This window comes from Vanessa tameamea, chromosome 26 (assembly GCF_037043105.1).
Source record: "Vanessa tameamea isolate UH-Manoa-2023 chromosome 26, ilVanTame1 primary haplotype, whole genome shotgun sequence".
NCBI classification, from domain to species: domain Eukaryota; kingdom Metazoa; phylum Arthropoda; class Insecta; order Lepidoptera; family Nymphalidae; genus Vanessa; species Vanessa tameamea.
In genome coordinates this window covers 2,002,668-2,018,757 of record NC_087334.1, presented here as the reverse complement: position 1 = coordinate 2,018,757, position 16,090 = coordinate 2,002,668, and the positions used below count along the sequence as shown (strand labels likewise).

The 16,090-nt window shown below is 31.4% G+C and overlaps 1 protein-coding gene across 4 annotated transcripts in view; it reads right to left on the bottom strand.

Annotated features, from left to right (window-relative positions):
• The window catches only part of LOC113398386 (trehalase-like), a 46,437-nt gene extending 31,961 nt beyond the window's left edge, over positions 1-14,476 (bottom strand). For 3 of the 4 annotated variants that reach the window (XR_010309689.1, XR_010309690.1, XM_064219179.1), the window contains exon 1: positions 14,344-14,476. The gene's annotated coding sequence lies outside the window, so the exon portion shown is untranslated. The remainder of the gene's footprint in view (positions 1-14,343) is intronic. The other variant, XM_026637109.2, reaches the window with a different exon arrangement.
• Between the last annotated feature and the right edge of the window lie 1,614 nt (positions 14,477-16,090).

Here is a 16,090-nt window from a genome sequence, read left to right as displayed (position 1 = left end):
ATGATTTAAACTCATTTCAACTCAATCAATCCTCCCTTTGTCAGCTCGCCTTAGTCAGCTCTTTAGACCTTAGTTTAAAAAAATACATGTTTAAGAATTCTGAGTTTGAACAGCCGTGGAATTATCACTTGATAACTTTGTTATAATGCATTCTCAAATTGCATTAAGAAGATTCCATAATTCATTCTTATGCCAAAACCAATTTAAAAAAATATTTATTTTTATATACATATTTATCACATATAAATCTTCCGTAGATGTGTATGTAACTGAACTCCTCCTAAACAGTTTCTGTTGACTGATTTCGATGATTTTTTTAATTTGTTTTTGAGGCCTGGGTGTTTTAGATCGTTAATAAAATAAGTTAATAAGCGATAAGTGGCTAGTTATTTATTTATATAGATGTTACCGATATGTCCATTTAGTATTGTACGGAACACTTCAATGTTTTCAATGTAAGCAAATGTTTTATCTGTTAACTAGGCGGAAAACTATGCCTCGTACTGTAAAACGATGTTATTATATTCTAAAAATATAATTACTTTGTGTTATATTATATTTTGCAACGTAATATATTTAATAAGTTTACTTTTGGTTTATAGTTAAATCGGTATTAGTGTATTAACATTATTGTTTCTTTTATTTAATAACTAGCTTCTCTCGTTCAAACTAAAACAATGTTTATTGGTGCTTCTGTAGTTTGATTTCCTGTACAACATGACACAATAAAAACACAGACCATTGTATTGGCACTGGTTAGAATGACGTATGGGCGAATAGATCAATTGGCCATAGTACCCGTGCGAATTCGAAACGGGTAGCTCATACGTTTAACGCAGGGGTATTAATAATCGTGCGACTTTAAAGTTCTTACTCATTGGCTGTTAAATGTCGTATGACTGCAAAGAGGGGACTAAATTGTTAAACACTTCAAAGGCCCCTAGGATAATCTAGGCACAATCACCTCGGCCTCTTTTGAAATTATGTTGCTATTTTTGCGGTTGTTATTTCGAATAATATTAATGGAACAGCAATATTTCTTAAACGGTTTAATTCTCACCGGGGCCAGAACGCGTTGCGAATGGCAAACTGCGCCAAAGAAATTATAGTGCCTCTAGATTCCACTCACGGCTTCGTCTGCTGGTGAGGCGAGGAAGGTGCAAGGTTTGATGATCAGTCGAGTAATTAAAACGTGAAAGCTTAACAAACATACAAACCCAATTTTGCATATATCAAATTAGTTAGGATAAATTATAAATGTACACATGGTATTTGAGTGAAGGAACACTTTCGTTCTCATAGTCCGATGGAATATTAATCCTATAAAATAGGAGACAGTTCAGGCGCTGCCAAAGTATGGCTTAAGGCTTGGGAATGAGTACTTACAATCGATCACTCCCGTGCTTGAAGTCGTATAACAAAATTTGTGATTTTTCAAGAGAGCTATTTTTAATTATCAACTTTGCATTGCTGAGCCACCAAATACAGTTTGTGATTAATTTTAGAACAAAGCACTGATTGTAGGTTAGAGACTATAAGGCTTCTTCGTTGAATGAAAAATTCATATTTTGGTAAAAAATAAAAATAATATATAAATATATAATTTCTTCACAAAACATTAAAATATAAAAAACAAACAGTTTCTTGTATTTTTACTTTTTTAACACCTTAGTAATATTCTGTTCTTACATTGTACGACGTCGGAACTGAGGCATGGTTCACTTGTGCGCGCTGTAATATATAAATCAACGCAAGTCGGCCCGACCGAGGACACGACGCGGACGATATGCGCGGGAGTTTAAATATGATAAGACTATTAGTATAGTAGTATTATATCATTACGACAATTACATTCTGCGTAAACCGAACTCAAAATAAAATGGTCATCGAAAACCGACTCTTTTATTTATATTTTTTCATAAAAAAAAAAACATTTGAGGATCACTCAGCTAATCACGCCCTCAAATTGCACGAGTGACGTTTGAGAATATCATTTAAATTTAGGTGCTGCTCAAAGTTAGTAGCGCTCAACTGAGTGTTTGATTTGAGGGACGTTTTAGTATTCGGCCGTTAGGGAGTTAAAATCTCGGTATTTAGAGGAAATAAAAAAAATATAGTTTTATAATATGGCTTTTCGCTTTATAGTACCAAAATCTCATTTTGACCAAAAATCATGTTACGACTTTATGCGTGGAGGGTGTCGAAATAACTTTATAGTTGTCCGGAGGTTGACCTTTAAAACTTAGACTCATAAGAGATTAAATAATACACAGCTAGCATTATCATGACCGAACATTACCATTGACGCCTCTTCACTTCTTACCTACGTCACGGCTTAAATTAATATAAATGGTCCAGCGTCATTTGACACTGAATCTGCTTCAATTTGGTTTTATTTATCTCAATCTATCGTAACTGCGTTTCGTTTTTTAATGGAATAATGACCTTCGTAAATGCATCCGTTTTTTTTACGTAATCGGTAGGCGGACGGGCAAATGAGCCATCTGATGGTAAGTGGTCACCACCGTTGGCATTGATACTGTACGTAATTTTAACCATTCCTTACATCACATCAATACGCCACTAACCTTAGGTGCTAACATGTTACGACCCATGTGCCTGCAATTACTCTGGCTCACTCACCCTTCAAACCGAAATACAGCAATACTGAGTATTGCTGTTTGGCGGTAAAATATCTGATGAGTGGGTGGTACCTACCGAAACAGGCTTTCACGAAGCGTGGCACCAAGAAATAATATAAGAATAATACTTTACTTAAATATACAATTATAGTAATTCCTTAACATTTCATGGTCGTCAGCGCAAATTAAATTTCAGTATAATTTTTAAGCACAGTAATATTACCTTTTTACCTAACCGACTACTTTTCATTTATTACGGATTCGAAGTCGCTCTGACTCCGTACTACTTTCCACGGATTCTGATAATTATTATTATTTGCGATTTCATTATCGGTTTGTCTTAATACGTAAATTGCCCACTGTGCATCAACTGGGTACTGATACATTTTGTGCCTGTGTTGTAAAATGTACACTGCAATCTCGCAACAACGCAAATCTTAGCAACATGTGTTTATTCAATTAATTATTTTTATATCACTACTATCATAATCGTAATTAAGAAAGCTATGCACCTCACGCACACAAGTAAAGTCACGTTTGGTGATTATCAAGCTGTCACGCACACCAAGATAAAAAAGTTTGCTCATTTGTTTTAGTTCTTTTGCAGTGCCGCAAATAAATATATAAATAAATAATCTAGATATATAAATTATCTAAGTAAGTACTTATGTACTCACAAACAAAATTCCACGCCCACGATGCGACAGCAAGTACAATACAACGTGTAAACATATTTATATTTAGTTTAAGTAGCAATAAAACCCTAAGTGCATCTAGCATGGTGTTTAATAACTTTTGTTATTTTATGCGTCAAAGTTTGTAAGAATTTATGAAACTGTATTTATGTCATTGAATTTAAAAAAAAAACATCGTCAGAGTATAGTTATAATTAAAAAAAAATTGAAATGTTTTGAAACATTATTTCCTATTTAAAACTATTAAAGTTACTTGATTCATTATGTTTATTACATTTTTTTTAATCAACAAAGGTTTCAAGTAACATTATAAACAGTCTACATACATAAAATTTATTTTAATAGAATCTAGGAAAATGGTACCAAGTTGGTCCAAATTGAAGAAATACAGTAATAAAATATATAAATGATATTTTCAAATACAAATAAACACTAATATTATAAAACGAACGAGATATAATAATGCAAATAGTGATGTAAGAACCGATTTTTCCTTTAAAAACGATATTTGTTTGAAAAACGGCGTTTCAGCGATTATAAGACAAACAAACACGGAACAACAAAGTGTAGACTTCCGTCGCTTGATTTACGGCCAATTGACTGCGCTGTATCAATTGGAAGATTACGGGTTACCTTTGGCCAGCCTTGGTCTTATCATTTCAAATATTGGGCCAATTAATAAACCAAACTTTTTTTTTAGAAATTCGGATTCATAATACGGGCGACTTTTACGTACGTTATTTTGTGGCTTGTATGGTAAATGGAATATTATTGTGCCAAAATTATTTGTTTATACATGACCAGCTTCCGTTCTCGGCTTCACCGCGTGTAAAGGGGGCTTATGTTAGGTACCATGTGTTTCTAAGTACTTATGACAGCGTGTATGAAAAATTTCATGATTATTTGAGTAGGTAGACGTGAAAGCGTAACGAACAAACAAATAAACAAACACACTCTCCAACTTTCATATTTATAATATTAGTTAGGGTGAGGACGTATTACAACATTTTAGGTCATCATTTTGAATGTAATCTGTCCTTTGCATGGTTGCTTTATTTTTGAATTTCTGGAAATAATAAGATATGCCGCTTTTGGAGCCATTCCATTATTATATTTTAAAGATAGAAGGGTAATAGTACCTGTTTATGTCATCTCATAAAATATATCTCGGAGAGATTTACTAGATTAAACTGTATTGAATAAACAATATAAAAGACGTAAACGAACTATAAACAAAATCACGTGAGTTACTCCCACAGACTTGCGCACAGGGTGTAATGCACGCGCTCGGCTATCTTCCAATCGGCACACCCCCAGGTGTGATGACGTCAAGGACTAAAATGGTATCAATGTCGGATGATCTTTGAATGCCATCAATGGATGGCTACAACATACTTTGGGATAGTGCCAAATATGGACAAGATAATTTGTTCCATATTACTAATTTAGTACCGTAAATTTTTGCGTATAATACGCGCAATTTAAGTTGACCGGCCTCAAGTTGGTTTCCGACAAATCCGAATGTAAAATAGATAAAAACAGCGACAAACGATTATTTCTGCCGTCGGATTTCAGGATTGAGTGACTCAATTTTTGTTACTAAAATGTATGTCTGAATACCTGTATTTACAATACCTTATGTTCACATATGACTGAGCCATCGGTAATAATTTACAATTAATCTATTCTTAATCTATTTTTAACGAAGTTCTGTAGGTATTTGGAAAAGAATAATGAAAATTCAGGTGCCAAAATGTTGGATAACCCGTGTAATACGTTACACATATTTAAGAGGGCAATTGAGGGAGTGTCCTCTACAAGAATGGATTTAGATCAAACCGTGATGTTTACGGTTACAGACTTGGCAAGTCAATTTGGCATCAAGTAAAATTTTCCTATGACTGGTCATTTGTTCGGCTAAATATAAACTTTAGGCTCATCTAAGTCATTTGACCTGTAGGATCAGGTGTTTAAGACAATTCTATTAATGTTTTGGCATTTAGAGAGTTTTAAGTGCATATTAGTCATCTTTTATTATGTTTTAAATTAAGTGTGTTCACTTTTAAAGCAAGTATAATATAACGAAAACGAATATTTGTATACTCTATTTTTTTTTCTATCTAGTTAAATTATGCAGATTAAAAATTTGAATTTTATTTATTTTTTGAATTTATACATTTTGGCATTTGATGACAAAATGATAAGAGTACCAAATTATTATTTTAGTCTAATTAGTTATGTGCATGCTATTAAAAGCCATTTTATTATGCCGAAGAAGTAGAACGCGCACGTACATAAGTACGCGTTTTTTTCGTTTTGTACATTTTTATTTTGTACTTAAAATATTGAGTAAAATGAACAAATAGGAGGAGTACCAGGTAAAAAAGGCATATCAATAATTTACACTTCAAACTTCAACTGTTAATTTTCAAGAGTTTCAAGGCTCTATCGAAATAAATGCATAAGCAAGTTGTTCCTTAGATAGAATTTAATTAATAAAAAATAATTTATTTTGCATTTCGAACTCTAAAAACCAATAAATTAAATTTTATCAATAAAAAAAATATATACATTATAATTCAATACCATTGAACCAACGACGGTTATGATACGTTCAGCATTGTTCTTGTAGTTCAATGACCTTATGTGATCCATAAGCAACGTTTCATCAGAGCATGGCCCTTGACCTTCTCCTTATAAACATTGAAAAAAGTTTTACAAGGGGTAAGATTAAACGCATATTGTAGAGCTATGATTTGTGTATCGGTGAAATTGTTAAGACCATATTATTTGACGAATTATTTCAAGCGGTTTACAAATTTCAAAAGACAAAGCCAATTTATAACGATCACTCACAACGTCCCACCATCTTGTCAAAACATCGTTTTAAGCTTTAAAATAATATTAATGAGTTTAGCTACCTGTTACTCAACGTCAAACTAAATGATATATTGCGTAACGGAGCAAGGTTTTATGTGATTCGTCCAGAGTATTGTCAAAAGTAGAATATAATTGCCAGGATATTTTTCAGCAAAAAAACGACAAACGATACCAAAAATTTAATACGACAAACACAATAATGTATATGAGAAATTATCTAGTAAGCCTTCTACTCGAACGCATAATTCGTACCAATTTTTTGGGCATTATCCAAACTGCTAGTTGCTAAATTAAGAAAAAAGGAAAGTAAGTAACTGCTTGTAAACGTCTTACTGCTGGACTAAGGCATTTTTTGGAGTTTATACCACAACACTTGCGTTTTAGTGTATACTTGTTTGATAGAACTATCAGCTTTACAATTTTCAGCTTTAAGACTGACCACGACATAAATTATAAACACATATTAAGTATATGAAAATTCAGAAGCACTTGCCCGGGTGTTCTTGACGGCGATTCTTAATAGAGGCTACACTCCAATTAAAAACTTCGTGCAAGACTAACACACATATCGAATCTTCGAATATATTTTATAAAAGCCTACTTAAATAAATTATATTTAAAAAAAAGCAATTAATCGTAATTCTATTTATATACAAAGACATTATTTTAACAATCGTCATATGAGGTATCACGTTACATGAAATTATCTTATATTTTATGCAAGCGATGATGATTTTTGTGTCTACATAATACGGGTTACAATTGCGTGAACGTCTAGCACGTGTTTTCATCTAATACGCTGTGCAACTAAATATTGCATAATATTACCAAGTATTACAATTAACATTAGTGTTGTCATGTGGATAAAAAATATCTTCATTAGAATTCGATTTATATATTGTCAAGATATTTTGAGGTTAGGTGAAAAGAGGTTGTAAACGAGGAACCTTAATATGAGAGAAGAAGAGGAGGGGAGGAAGAATTATTTGGATAATTCTAGAATTGTTAATAATATAATAATGACGAGTTTTAAACCACATTCTGAATCAATTGGAATTTGATTCAGAAGTCTGATTTGACTTCCAAATTTACGCAAATTGATTTGATAAGTCTTCTGTTACAGCTTTTTCAATTCAATTTGTGATTCAATTTCAAAATGTAATTGTTTTCTCCTATATTATTTTCAGTATCATTTGTTAACAAATTATCTACGACCGCGTCTGTCATTAATATGCTTATGAGAAAATATTCACAATAGTAACTGAGACTTAAAGTCAGTACTTTTCCATCTGCCTCGTGCTTATAATATATAATACTTGCATATTACTAGTAGTACATAAACCTTTGTCTTTGTAAAAAGTAATGGATTGCTTTAGACTGATTGGGCTATCGCAATATTTATTAAAAAGATAAATCCATTATAATCTCTGTCAGAAACAGAAGCTACAAGCTTGACTCTTCACAATCTATGTTAATGCTAGAATCCGCTATTCAGAATTTTATCAAGATCCGCTGAGCCGTTTTTCTTAATGAATTATCAAATAAAGTAAGAGAAATCGAATTTTTCACATTTATAATATTAACAGAATTTATGTAAATGCAGGTTATGTATAATAAATTGTGTAATAACTATATGTATTATATAGTTGGTGGAAAATAATTTCTTGATGGTTATTTTATATATAAATAAAAGTATTATTTATATACCTGATGATAAGCTTGACGTCAAAAATTAATATTATTAATGCGAAAATGAGTTTATTAATTTGTTACATTTTCACGTTTTATCCATTCCACCTGAGTTTTTGAGTTTCTTTCGCCGGTTCTTCTGAGGTTCGAGGTGTTAATTTCCGAACTGGTGTTAGATTATTGACTATCAATAAGCAAGTGTAACAACTCTATATTGAATAAAGATTTTTGACTTTGACAACCGATAGTGAAATTCATCTATCATTGGTTCAAAAATAGACGTAAGCTAACCTTGTCTTAAGTCATGAGTCATGTAAGTCTTTAAAAATTATTGCTTTGCAAATCTTTAACAAGATGTCAAAATCACAATCTGAATATACAATTTTATAGACTTGGATCACGTGTAGGAATTATTCGTGTAATCATTATGACTGGAATGGGATGTGACGTAACAATTCTTGGGTTAGTTGTCCGTACGAGTCAAGTTTATACCGTGATGAGGTGTTTCTAGGTAATAATTAAGAAACCGTTTCATGGGCTATTTAATTACTGATTTTTTAAATATGGAATCTCTACTAGTATAATTAAAGCGTTGGTGTATTTGTTTATTTGTTCTATCATACAGCAAGGCAGGCACCACTGAATTTACATGTGCTTAATTTGTTTATAATTCATCTCGTGCTCGGCGGTGAAGGAAAACATCGTGAGGAAACCTGCATGTGTCTAATTTCAACGAAATTCTGCCACATGTTTATTCCACCAACCCGCATTGGAGCAGCGTGGTGGAATATGCTCCATACCTTCTCCTCAACGGGAGAGGAGGCCTTAGCCCAGCAGTGGGAAATTTACAGGCTGATTATGATTATATTTATTTTATATACAGCAAGGAGGAACGAATCGATCTGAATTGTCCCATGGTTGTTATGAGTCAGACAATGTCATACTTTTATTCACAAAAAAGCAATGAAAGTCAGCTAATAAAAAGTGGTTAATATTTCGAATAGTACTAAAATCTGACCTTATTCCATGAAATATTGAAAGCCATCTAACAGTATAAGTTATTTAGATTATTCAATTTGAATTATTACTTTATCATCTTTTGTAGATTGGATTGGATATCAATACAGTTAGCCATTTACACATGAAAATTTCACACGAAATTTAGATACGTACACACACACACATATACAGAGACACACACACGCGCGCGTTACTACCATTAACTACTGTGTTGGTTATTGATGAAATAAACATTTATTATTATTATTTAAAGTATATCATATTCTGACATTTAACGATCGTGTTCTGTATTCAGGACGACAATTCTACCAATAAATTCTTACTGAATCGCAATTGAATCGAAACGATATCGTTGCCGTTCAGTCTTCTTCCTATTCTACTGAACCAACGATCCTTTTGGCTGGTCGAAGTTAAATCGGAATTAGATCGAGATCGTGTCATAACCGATATAAATAAATAGAATCGGTCATAGCCGTTATATGATTGTAGTTGCTTCCAGTTCATTGTGTTAATAGAATAGCTCTTTAGGTGCCTATTTGCCTGGTTGACTACCAATCATATATTTAAAAAATGACTTACACGACAGGACAGATGCTCGACTCGTGCTATTGGTATTCATCATCTGAACACGCATGGTCATATCACTGAAGATAATTTTACAACTTCTAGTATCATCAAGTGTATATCAGTAAATATCGCGCCAGTATGTACATAATTATTGAACGCAATATTAATTACAACGTATATAATTTATTTTAAGATAAATATCAAATTACGCTAACGGCAAAAAAAAAAATTTTTGAGTATTGTAATTTGTGGCGTCACTAACACAAGTCTGACGTCAAGTGGGCATCTAACTAACGACTTTGATGACGTTTGGATTATCAAGCATTGCTTTAACTATAATTTTATTGAATGAATATGATTATTCTATATTTTATTGAATATTCTTACCAATAAGTAAGAGTTCATCGGTAAGAATGTACTGTTCAAATAAATTCTTCGCTAGCAGCCTTATGAGGCCAAAAAGCAAAGGTTATATTACTAAATTTATTAATTCATCATTTGACTAAATAAATTCATCATTTATTTCAGTTCTTACTGAATTAGTTCCAATCAATTTCACGAATACACAGTCGAATGAATAATATTGAAGAACAGTTTACATATGAATTCAATTTAATTTAAAGCAATAGTAAAGATATTATTAGTGCTTAACCTAAAACAACAGAGACTCTTGTACCCTCCAGATATATCCCAAAACGGACAACTATTTGCCTTAAATAAATTATTATTCTATATTATATAATTACATTAAAATAGTTACATATTCAAAGGTGAATGTGAAAGCAAAACATAACCCTTGAAAATCGATACGTTTCGATCATGGTTTAATAGCATTGGAATTGAAGATCGGGATCAGTTGCGATCGTTTGGCAAATCATAACAAATTCAATGACTAAATATCTATATACATATGTATCAGTACGAACACAGTTACAATACATAGCATTACTAGATTTGTTTGCTCAAATCACAGCCAGTTAACAATGTCCACAGATATAATCAGTCAATAGACAAATTTAGAAAAGGCAATATTTTTGGTACAATTGTGTCCATTTTGTTAATGTATTGTACAAGTTTCTATTATCAAACTTCAGCCAAAAGTTTCGAATGATTTTTTAAAGTTTCTTGTAGCTTCGAATAGTCTATCATTTTTATGTGTACCTAGAATAAAGAAGTTTCTAGAAGCGACTCACACCACGTTCAACCTTGAAGTCCCTAAGGTCAAAAATATTTCGCATTCCTTTTAAAATTTTCTGAGCAGTATTTTTATTTGTTTCTCGAACATTCTATAAATAGCGTCACATCCGTCGGGAACAGTCCTCCGTGGGCGACAATAAGAGGAAAATTAGCTTAAATTAGAGCAAATTGCAGAATGGTTATACATACTTGAATATAATACATTTTATAATGCAATAGTTTAAGACTGACTTATAAGAATGTGCTTTATTAATATTATTATATGCGGAAAATATGTGTATTTTGACATTTATTAATATTGCACGAACTTCTGGATTCGAATGAAATTTGGTATTGATGTCCTTAAGAGCGGGGTGTGGGATTAGGTGATGGGTTTACTATTAAGTAATAAGTTCAAATTAAATCCAATTTGATGTACTCTTTAAATATATTTTTAATTCCATTTATTTATCATATTCCATGACATATTTTAAATAATATAATGAGCAGTCGTATGGCTGCAATTATATATTTTAGAAGAGATGGTACGTCACTTTTATTCATTGGCATTATGCATCGGCTATACCATTGCCAATATGTTGTCAACACGAGTTATATAATCTACTCGTAACCCACGATCTCATTCATATCTATTCTATAAAAACAGAATAGAATTTATCATCTACTGGTGAAGTTTTATAATACAATGTTCTTATTTCTGAGAAGTTCTCTGAGAAACGACGCTGCATTAATATATGCAATTATATTTAAATTATAGGCCGTGTATTCTACTACTAGCAATAAAAATCAGTAATTAATTTAAATTAAACAAGGACGATTAGTATGTGGAAATTATTTGAAAATAAAATAGTTTAGAGCCGAGGTGGCCCAGTGGTTAGAACGCGTGCATCTTAACCGATGATTTCGGGTTCAAACCCAGGCAGGCACCACTGAAATTTCATGTGCTTAATTTGTGTTTATAATTCATCTCGTGCTCGGCGGTGAAGGAAAACATCGTGAGGAAACCTGCATGTGTCTAATTTCAACGAAATTCTGCCACATGTGTATTCCACCAACCCGCATTGGAGCAGCGTGGTGGAATATGCTCCATACCTTCTCCTCAACGGGAGAGGAGGCCTTAGCCCAGCAGTGGGAAATTTACAGGCTGATTATGTAAAATAGTTACAAAAATTATTATAAAATATTCTTTAGGCTTAAATTTATTTTTGTCGGCAACTGTATTAAGAAATATTCCGTTATTTGCAAGATAAATTCTTGACTTCCTCTATTGTATTGGTACATATTTTAAATACTTAGTAGATCTATCACACATGTGTTAAACCGAAAATTATTTATAAAATTCAATAAATCGGTCTAATCATTTCAACAAACATGTTATTTTCTACTTCAAATTAAATAAAAAAAATTATATTTAAACAACATTAATAAACACGGATACTTACAGTAGTATACATATGTATAAATAGCATGACATAATATAATGACAATTGTTTAAATACTGATTTAAAAAAAAAAACGTCATTTTGATTCATATGTAATAAATGAATGAAGAAAATAAATAAGGTAAATCTAAAACTGTTTCTAATGTCAAATCAACTCAAATCGCAGGATTCCAAGTTAGGAAGGGAGCTAGTAAAGATAGCTCAACAGATTTGGATGTCAGATTCGATATCGAATTATTTTTTGTGACATAAATATATTCCAATCAGATGGATATGGAAGGACAATCGGGGGCTTTGGCGCACTCTGGGAGAGGCCTGTGTGTGTAAGTAGCAGATTGTGATTGGCTAATGATGATGATGATGAAATATATTCGAAATTTAAAAATTAACTAGTTATTTTGTTAAGTATCAAACATAATATATCTTTTTTATTTTAAATTGGGCAATCTATAATTTAATAAAAATTAAAAATAAATAAGCAGTCATGAAAATGGTTAAAAATCTTAACGAATAAAAAATAAAAAATTAAAACAGATGAATTGCTTACAACAAATAAAATTCAAAATTCGATCACCTTTTCCTTGTGAAGCGAAACAATTATTGACAGACACATACGAATATGTTACCTAACAATCATACATAATTTTATTTTGTTTTACGTCACTAAGTCGGCTTATACTATTTTAAATTTAACAACTTAATATATTTCATTCGGTACGTTCAAAGACATCTTTATCATTTCAAATGCGATGCATATCTTTTTTTTTATGTACATTCAAATATTTTACTGGCAAAGATTCAAAATTACGATGCCCAGACATAATTGAACAGTCTTGAACATTGTAAAAACGCCTTTGATATATCTCGACACTGATATTAAATCTTGTAACCACTTGATCAATTAAGCAAAAAAGGTAGGAGTAGTGTATTAGATGAACTGCAATATAACTGACATTAAAAAAAAATAGAAAATGATTAATTTATTTAAATTTGGAAAACTTAACAATGTTAACTTCATATTGTTCGTTAGTTAGTTATAGTATTCATTGAGGATTCTTAAAATAATGCATTTTTAATGTCAACGAAGTTACTACTGGCACTTTGGAAGTAAAATTAAACTCGATACGAATAAAAGTTTAATATTACGAATAAAGATATATTAAACAATAACCGTTTGTAGTGCGTAATAGCTATTAACGAATCGTATCGAATTTATAAATCTAATTAAATACTTTTTTGATCCGCAACAGGAACACAGCACTCGTGATAATGAAATGATTACACGTTAAATGAAACCTGTATATCACATAGTGAATGGCATTTCAAGGAACACCTGTTGTTTGACCTTAAGAACTAACTTTGCGAATCAGATTATTTAAATTTTATATAAGAAAGTAAAATTAGTTTTATATTAAGAAGTAACTACGTTATTACCAAAACTTTAATTACAATTTTCATTGCTAAGTAAGTTAGCATTCAAATTATCGTAACAAAGTTGTCATCTGCCTGTTTAAACACAACGAACATACTGGAGATATATAATTAAGTACAATGGATACATTTTAATACCACAATAAAAAGATTACATATAATAAATATCTTTATAAGGTTTATAAAGATTATTAAAATAACGAAGCTTTGGTTAGCACGGAAACGGAATAAAATAACCACAACGATGTACCTGTCATAACAGTTAATACAGTTAATACGTAAGTAGTTGTTAACTTCTTACAACAAATCTCTTGCATCACATGGATTTGCAAACAGTAAAAAATTAATTTCAGTTTTTTTTTTTTTATATAATATTTTTATAATTTAAATAGTATTAATACAAGAAAATATAACATTGTAGTAAATGATGATTGATGTGGTATTCTGTTAGGTAACAAAGTCCTAACAGCACTGACAGTAACCGACAGTTGTCAGATTACGTCAATGACAATCAACGTAATTCAAGCATGTTTTATTCGATTTAATCCATTATGCAACACTTAAGTAAAGTTTAATATACGTATTATTAAAATTTGCAAACATAATGAGGACATAATTGTCATTTGCAAAAAAAATCTTATACATGAAATTACAATTCGTCTCCACTTCAAGGGTAAAGCGCGGCGAGTTGTGCCAAAAAGTTTATTTCTGGATGTAGAATATGCAAAGCGTATGAAGATCAATGTGAACAAACAATACAATAGATACAATGCAACTCACCGAGAACTATGTACGAGTTAATCCCAACAAGACACTAGTTCACAATTTACAATTTACGACGAGTTCGAGTCTCGATCATCAACACGTCCGTCTCTATCGAAAATCCGGTATCAACTGACTGAAAAACGATTGTTTCGCAGAGTAAAGTGTAGTTACATTGACCAACGCACACATACATCATCCATTGGATGAAAGTGACGTGCACATACTACTTGTTTGTGTGGGTAATAACAACGATACATCTACAATGACGCATTGACGATATCGTTCGTTGTCGAATTAAGTGGTTTTTAGAAAGACTTTAGACAAGGACGTGAGAGTTTTGCACAAATATGATTGTTTAACGAATTCGAATATGGAGTAAAATTTATGCATTGTCATATCAAAATCATACACACACAAATACATCAGATTATACTACTCATCAGTTTTGAGTGACCTAAAATATTAATAAATGGGTCCTGCCCTTTAATCCACCCGAACTGTTGTTGTGAATTAATTCCTTCGTTTACGGAAATTTTTATTACACAATATAATATAACAATCTTAATCAATTTGAGATTAGATAATTTTATCGTTGATCTAAAAAAAAGTCCATAAATTATTACAGAGAAAACTTATTATTGCACGTTTTTTACAATCAAAAAAGATTATAAGTGATAGAACTATTTAGTATTTTTCCATTAAACCTTTATCAGTTTAAGACCAAATGGATAATAGGATTACATAACTCTACTATAACGTCGATGCATAAAGTAAAATTACGAAAGCTGCATATTTGGTACCTACATTCATTATGATGACTAAATTAAGCTATTGGACCTTGATTTACATAACCATCGACATTACGCGTCAGAAGAATGTTTATACCGTCAGCGCTTCGAAAATATTAATGTCCTATTTGTTTAAATTATCAAGCGCTGCTGTATCGCTGTGAGTTTCTTGTGTATCTGTTTGTAGGTGCGGCTGCGGTCTTCTTTCTGATTGGTCGAACGTAGTCTTACGATCGCATGACGCTACTAGGACCTAATTATCTTGGTATTTTAATTCTTTTTTTCAGTTATCTTCTTAAGTTTTACATCATCGGTAGTATTATTATCTTCTGGAGAAAGTGTAATGAAACATATGTGAGCCTCCAAATTAATTTACATAACATATTTATTAATCATTATCATGTCTAGCTGCCATCTATTGAGTTAATCAATCATAGAATTATTTAAAATATAATAGATACTTTTTGGTTTGACGTCTTATATTTACAATATGTGTAAAAAGGATATTTTGAAATTGTCATTGGTCTTCTGAATCTTGGTTGTACGAGAAGATCATTTGTTGTTTTTGAAAAAACTGGAAACTAATTCTCGTATTGTATTGTTAGTTATTTGATGTTCCCGTTTTCTTGAAGCTGTATCTTAACTTAAAGGTAATAGATTAAAAATTTTAAAAAATAATGTATATTAGCAGTTTAAGCAATATTTCAATAAGATGCTTTATAAAAATGTGAAACACAAGATTCCATTTGCATAAATTGTTAGACCACAAGAATGCTGTATTTCTTTGAACTTAGTATCAGCTCCATATTTAAACTACGCAGTCGACGCAACTCTCTATTTTCTAGTAATAACGGAAAAATAATAGATATACGTACTAACATTTGCATAAGGGTTCTAATGACTTGATCTATCATAACTATCAGGAGCGTTTCGATCGATATTGGACCAGAAAATGATTGGGAGATCGTATCATA